The 7,574-nt window shown below is 37.2% G+C and overlaps 1 pseudogene; it reads left to right on the top strand.

The window, feature by feature from the left end:
• The first annotated feature begins 418 nt into the window (after nt 1-418).
• Nucleotides 419-6,615, top strand: LOC131035511 (ABC transporter G family member 39-like; annotated as a pseudogene).
• The last annotated feature ends 959 nt before the right edge of the window (nt 6,616-7,574 follow it).

Below are 7,574 nucleotides of genomic sequence, written 5' to 3'. Positions count from 1 at the left end.
CCAGAGAACAACGACATCATTTCAGTCAAATACCGACAAAATTACCTTTTCCACGTCAAAATCTCAACACACCCCCAGATTCCCACAATCTCAGGTAGTTACTTCTCGATGATTTTGACATATTCAATTAATCTCGTAGTCAAGACAGGCTGCTGAAAAATATGCTTTCGTTTATCATTTCCACCAATTACCCACCAATTCGAGAAAGTCTGTCAAAGTTTACGGAAAACATGTACCCACCTTCCACAGGAAGAGATGCGTGTGCCTTGCTTCATGGGAACCTTCTATGGGTGTGTATATATATGCTCAATCTTACAACCATCATCCTCCCACAATATCATGCCGTTTGTGCATTCACCAGGGGAAGGAAAATAGCATAACTAGTCTGATATTTGAGGAAGTCTGCGTTGTATGCTCTCTGAAAGTTGTGAACTTGATTCGGATCGAAATTTCTGTGAAAGTTTAAAACTATATTCGTATCGGATTTTCTCTGAAAGGTGCGAACTTGATTAGAACCCAGGAGTTATTTCATGAGTTCGTCAATTAGATTAGATGGCGGCGAGTCATGGACGGGCAGCCTGCGGCAGGGGAGTACCAGACAGTTTGAGAGAAGCAGCAGTGTTTTCTCTCTGTCAACCCACCGTGAAGATGATATTGAGGCACTCAAATGGGCGGCCATTGAGAAGCTTCCCACCTATGATCGTCTCAGAACTTCCATTCTTAAGAATGTGAGTCAGAACAATGGAATTCACAATCTGCATGAGATAGATGTGAGGCATATGCAGCTCGAGACTCGACAGCAATTGATTGAAAGGCTTGTCAAAGTTGCAGACCAGGACAACGAATACCTTCTGCAAAGGCTTCGCCAAAGAATCGACAGGTTTGTAACTTTCAGAACGGTCTCTGTTTTTCTCTGTTTTCCTTTTTTGAAGAAATTCGAATTGTCTGTGCCTACAAAATTTTGTCCAATATTGTTGACATTTCTGGGATGCCTGCAATTGGTTTTCAGAGTGGGGATTAAATTGCCCGAGGTTGAAGTGCGTTTCGAGAACTTGAATGTTGAAGCAGATGTTCACGTTGGGGGAAGAGCGTTGCCTACGCTCTACAACTATGCCGCCAATATCATGGAGGTAGGATTTTTGCATTATAAGATAATAATATGAATTGCTCATCTTTGTTCGTTAAATCGAAGTCAATGGGTGTTTTTAGTTCATCTTGGTCATTAAATTGAAGTCATTGTCAATTGAGCTTATTATGTTATTATAATTTTTTTCAGTGAATTTTCCAATCGCTTCATTTATTAAAGGGAAACAAGACAAGCATGACCATTCTTCATAATATGAGTGGTGTGGTCCTGGAAGGTGATAGCCATTGCAGAAAATAATACTCTGGAATCTCTGTTAGCAGATAGAAAAAAAAAATGGAAAGAATGGCAATCTGAATATAATTTGTATTCCCGTAAAAACTGTGTTATTCAAAATAAGATAAACAAGCAGATATAAAAAGAAGGCAAAAACAGTTGTAAACTGTTATACAAAACTGCTGGAACAGAAAAACCTAATAAAATAAACTAATGAAAAATTAATCTAAATAAAACTAAACCCCTGATGAGATATTAACAGAAGGTAAGACAGATGGCAATTCGATTCTTATTTAGTTTTCTATGTCCAATTCTCCCAATTTCCTTACTGAATCTCTGTAATGACACAGGATGATTCGGGCAAGACTACTCTACTGTTGGCTTTTACAGGAAAGCTCGACAAAAGTCTCAGAGTATGTAATAAGATCGGACTGAAGTAGTCAACATATTATTTATGATGTGTAGATATACAAGTTTTTATTCAGAGCTTTAAAAGAGTCCAATGTTAATTGAGCTTGACAACTTCTTGGCACAGGTTGATGGATCAGTGACATTCAATGGGCATAACATGGAAGAGTTTGTGCCACAAAGAACATCAGCTTACATTAGCCAACACGATATGCACATTCGTGATATGACTGTGAGGGAAACCTTGGACTTCTCTGCTCACTTCCTGGGTGTCGGATACAGATATGGTATTACTAATATATTTTATTACTGTACACTACTGAATTCAACTTTTGTTTGTTCCGACATAAATGAATAACTCATGTATTTTCCTCTACGATAGATGTTTCGACCGAACTTTCACGGCCAGAAAAAGAAGAGGGAATCAAACTAGATCCGGACATAGATATCTTCATGAAGGTGAGTGAAGCAATCTAGTTCTGCAATATAGAGAACCCTTATCTTGATGAATTTTATTCATTGAGGTATTCATGAGAAAGAGTAAATATATTGTTGCAGGCAACTGCAATGGAGGGACAAAAGTCCAATCTGATCACACAGATTATGTCTTAAAGGTAAGTTTTGTCTAAAGTTTTGCATCCATATAGAGTTTAGAGAAGGATCATATGAATTGCAGTTGGTTGATAACTTAAAATGGGTGAAACAGATATTGGGGCTGGAGATATGTGCTGAAACCATGATAGGAGATGTGATGCGCAGAGGTGTTTCTGGTGGTCAGAAGAAGAGAGTTACGACAGGGGAGATGATTGTTGGAGCCGCCAATGCCCTCCTCATGGATGAGATTTCCACTGGTTTGGACAGCTCTACAACATTTCAGATTGTGAAATGCCTGCGACAATACGTTCATGTCTTCAATTCCACCATGGTGGTTTCCCTATTGCAACCTGCCTCTGAAACATACGATCTCTTCGATGATGTAATTCTACTTTCTGAAGGCTATCTCGTTTACCAAGGCCCACGAGAGTCCATTCTCGAATTCTTTGATTCCATGGGATTCAGATGCCCCGACAGGAAGGGTGTTGCAGATTTCTTGCAAGAGGTAAGTTCTTATTTTGTGATTGTATAATATTTGGTTGGCTTTTTTTTTTGGTTTATTGGTTAAGTTTAAGCACATCCTAAGTTTTAATTTGTTTGATTTATCTGAAATCAGATTAGTTTTTCTAATAAAATTCATTTATTAATGTAATTTTAAATAAATCACCTAAACAAATCAAAATTTAATATATTATTTAATAAGCAAAATCCAGTATATCCACTGAATAACGAGTGAACCATTCATACTTATTATTATACATAGGCTCTATTAAGTCATTATTTATTTAAACAGATGGACCATTAAATCATTATTTATTAAAAAAGAAAGACCATTAACATGGAAACAACCAGTAGACTATGCATTGCTCAATATGACTATAATTTCCTCCATGATTTTGAACAGGTGACTTCACTTAAAGATCAAGAACAATACTGGGCAGACACAAGGCACCCATACCGTTTTGTAACAGTCAAGGAGTTTTCAGATGCATTCCAATCTTTCCACGTTGCTACCAAAATTAATGGGGAACTATCGATTCCATATGATAAAAGCAAGTCTCATCCAGCTGCACTCACGAAAGAGAAATTTGGGTTAGGGAAAAAGGAGCTTTTGAAAGCATGTATGGATAGAGAAATTTTGCTCATGAAGAAGAGCTCCTTCATCTATATCCTCAAATCCTCTCAGGTAGTAAATTTTGTAGTGAATTTGTTTTTAAATCTTGTTAGGTTTGTGTTGTGGGATATTTAGGGCTGAAATGGAATTGAAGGGAACCCTTTTTTTGACAGATAACTCTGTTGGATTTGATCGCTTCAAGTGTCTTCTTTCGAACCAATATGCATGAAAGAAATCTCGACGATGGATCCGTCTACTTTTCAGCTCTCTTCTTTGGGCTGATTCAAGTAATGTTTAACGGCATGGCAGAATTGCAAATGCCACTGGACAAACTTCCAGTATTACACAAGCAGAGAGATTTCAAGTTCTTCCCTGCCTGGGCATACTCTCTTGCCACTTGGATCATGAGGATTCCTCTGTCTCTAATGGAATCTACAATATGGATCATTTTGACTTACTATATCATTGGTTTCACCCCAAACCCACAGAGGTAGGACCACGACTACTACTTCTTAAAGTTATATACATAATTGTTTTGTTGTAGCTATTGTAAATATTGAAAATCTAATGTGTGTGTTTTCTTTTCTTCTATGTGCAGGTTTTTTCAACAATTGTCGCTCTAGATTGCAGTTTCTCTGTCAGCATTAGGGCTGTTTCGATTCATAGCAGCTGTAGGACAAAATCGAATAGTGGCAAACACTTTTGGTTCATTCGCCATCTTGTTTATTTTTGTTCTTGGAGGATTCATCATCTCCAGAGGTACATACAAAAAAAATGATTATTTATCATACTTCTCGTGCTGAGTGGATATAAATAAGAAGTTTTGACCAAGGTCTGGTAACTGTCACAGATGATATTAAAGGCTGGTGGATATGGGGTTACTGGATCTCTCCTCTCATGTATGCTTAAAATGGTATCGCAGTAAACGAGTTCTTAGCAAGCAGATGGCAAAAGGTTTGTAATTTTTGTTTTCTGCTGAGTTTTCCATGGATCAGCTAAGATACAAATGAGTTTTCCATGGATCAGTTAAGATACAAATATAGGCCTTTCATTTGCTGCTAGAATGTTCTGCCAGTGAACTACAGGTCTTCATAAAACTACCCATATTTAATTCAGATTGTGTTTATTTCGATCATTCCCTTAAATCATTTTGTAGAATGTTTGGGACTCCTAGTTTGATCTGGCTCTGATATCATATTGTGCTTTTCACCAATCAGCTAGGAGATAAACCTAGAACCTTCTATTTACCGCTAAAGTGCTCCATCACTGATCTACTAGCCCTATAAGACCAGCCCATTTAATTCAGATTTGACTTTATTTCCAACAACTCCATTTCCTGCTTCTATTAATCAAAGACATAATTCCCTCACCAAGTTCATCTCTTTGTGTTTACAGGATAACATCGGTGTCCAATTAATGCGCTCTCGCGGACTGTTTTCTGATGACTGGTGGTATTGGCTATCCATTGGAGCGCTCTGTGGGTACAATATTCTCTTCAATGTTTTATACACAGCGGCGTTACATTATCTTGATCGTGAGTACCTCCAACTCGATCTGTATTTGGTTTTTCATTGGCATAACAAATCCTTTGCCTGTAAATAATGTTCTCTGTCTATTTCATCAGCACTTGGAAAGCCTCAGGCTCTAATTTCAAAAGAGGAGTTGAAACAAAAGAAAGAATCTACGACCGGTACTCAAGGTAATTGACAGGAAATACATGATATTTTAGGAAGCATTACCATCCACCCTGATAGTTGCTCGAACAATAAAAAATTCAGTTGAATTTGTTAACAATTGTAAAAACGTATGCAGGTAGATTTGCAGGAGGACAGAGACATAGCAATGTTTCAAACAATTCTGACCACATTACGGGCGAGAATAAAGGAATGGTTCTGCCCTTCCAACCTCTGGCCATGGCCTTTGACAACATCAACTATTATGTTGACATGCCCGTTGTAAGCTACTTTCTGTTCCATATGAATGCAAATTCCTTTAGATTTTTCATTTGAATTGTTGTTCATAATCATTTCTATACAGGAAATGAAGATTCAAGGAGTTACAGAGGAAAAACTCTAGTTATTGAAAGGGATCAGTGGGTCATTCAGGCCTGGAATTTTAACATGCTTAATGGGGGTAAGTGGGTCTGGGAAGACGACCTTGATGGATGTTCTTGCAAGAAGGAAAACTGGAGGGTACATCGAGGGTTCCATTACCATATCTGGTTATCCCAAGAAACAAGAAACATTTGCTCGCATTTCTGGCTACTGCGAACAAACATATATTCATTCTCCCTATGTTACTGTCTATGAATCCCTAATATACTCTGCTTGGCTTCATCTTCCCAAGGACATAGATAGAAAAGCAAGAGAGGTGCATATTTTATTCTTGAGCAACCCAATTCGTTTGTTATTTCAGTTCAAGGGTTTAGAAAAGGTAAAAGCAAAAATTGACAAAAACTACTTTTTGAACAGATGTTTGTGGAAGAAGTAATGGAGCTTGTAGAACTAACCAACTTAAAAGGAGCTCTGGTTGGTCTCCCTGGAGTTAATGGGTTGTCCACGGAACAAAGAAAGAGGCTAACAATTGCAGTAGAACTGGTCGCAAATCCTTCAATTATTTTCATGGATGAGCCAACATTTGGACTTGATGCAAGAGCTGCTGCAATTGTTATGCGAATAGTTCACAATACAGTGGATACAGAACGAGCTGTTGTGTGCACCATTCATCAACCTAGTATTGATATATTTGAAGCTTTTGATGAGGTATTTATTTGTAATTTCAATGCACATACTAGTATTGTAGGAGCTGGTACATTTGTACTTGTAGATGCTGAGAATGTGAATAAGATTGCAGTTGGTGCTGATGAAGCGTGGAGGGCAGATGGTATATGTAGGACCTCTGGGTCACAATTCAAAAGATCTAATAGACTATTTCGAGGCTATCGAAGGAATTCCAAAAATTACAGAGGGTTAACATGGATGTTATAATCAAGCTCAACTGGAGTTGAAATGCGTCTTTGTTGGAAGTGGAAACACTCTGAGAGGGGGGGGTGAATCAGAGTGTTACAAATTTTAACAAGAAATACTTTTATGAACTTGACAATTTTAATTCACAATATGCACAGATGACTGAGACTTAACACCTTGATGAAATACTTTAATGAAGCATGAAATATACAATAGAACCAACTGAAACACCTGATTCAGACTTTTCAAAAACAAGAAAGGTATTGAATCTTTTACACAAACATGAAACATCTAAATGAGTACTTCAAAGATTTCATTACATAAACTCAACAAAACAGAGTATGAAATAAAGAGAGCTAAAGATATGACGTATCAGAGCATTAACTAGTAAAACAAAATGAGACAAGACAATGCACATAACTCTATAGTTTTCATGAGTGGAAAACCCTCCTGGGGTAGAAAAACCACTCGGTAAGATCCCTTATATTAATTCAAAGAGCACCAACTCAGTTCACAAGTTTTAGAAACCACAAGGCCTCAAGGAGCACCAACCCCTCTTCTTATCCAATAAACATTTCAACTCGAGCTACAGCCACTGGTGATTTTATGCATGCACTTAAATCTTGCAGTCACAAAACCATCAGGGATTGGAGCGAGAATATTTTTCCAGTCTATAAAGATGATTCTTTCAAAAATTTTGCAACAATATTCTTCAAGGATTTGAATCATAATTTAAATGAAATCAACACTATCAGAGAGAAAAAATTCAATCTCTGAACAAAATAGTTTTAAACAATAAAGCCTCATGTACTCTGCAACAAAACAGAGTATTGATTCTCAAAACCCTCGACTATCTCTGGTAAACTACAGCACTTCTTTTCTTTTTAACAAATGCTATGTCTTTCACTTTATTCACACTCCTCTCGCTGTTTTCCTCTTCTAAAACTGTTCTGTATAAAACTGTTTTATATCCAAACAAAACACCAAATGTTCTTCCAGAATAACCCTCATATAGGGTTACCAAAACCTTACAGGAATTGCAAACTGAAAAACCAATAACCGTTTTTAACTGTGCAACGGAAAAAAAAACTGAAGATACTTGATTTCCCAATCATGAAAAACAAAAATAAAG

The sequence above is a fragment of the Cryptomeria japonica genome, chromosome 3 (genome assembly GCF_030272615.1).
Source record: "Cryptomeria japonica chromosome 3, Sugi_1.0, whole genome shotgun sequence".
Lineage (NCBI taxonomy): Eukaryota > Viridiplantae > Streptophyta > Pinopsida > Cupressales > Cupressaceae > Cryptomeria > Cryptomeria japonica.
This window is presented reverse-complemented; position numbering and strand designations above follow the sequence as displayed.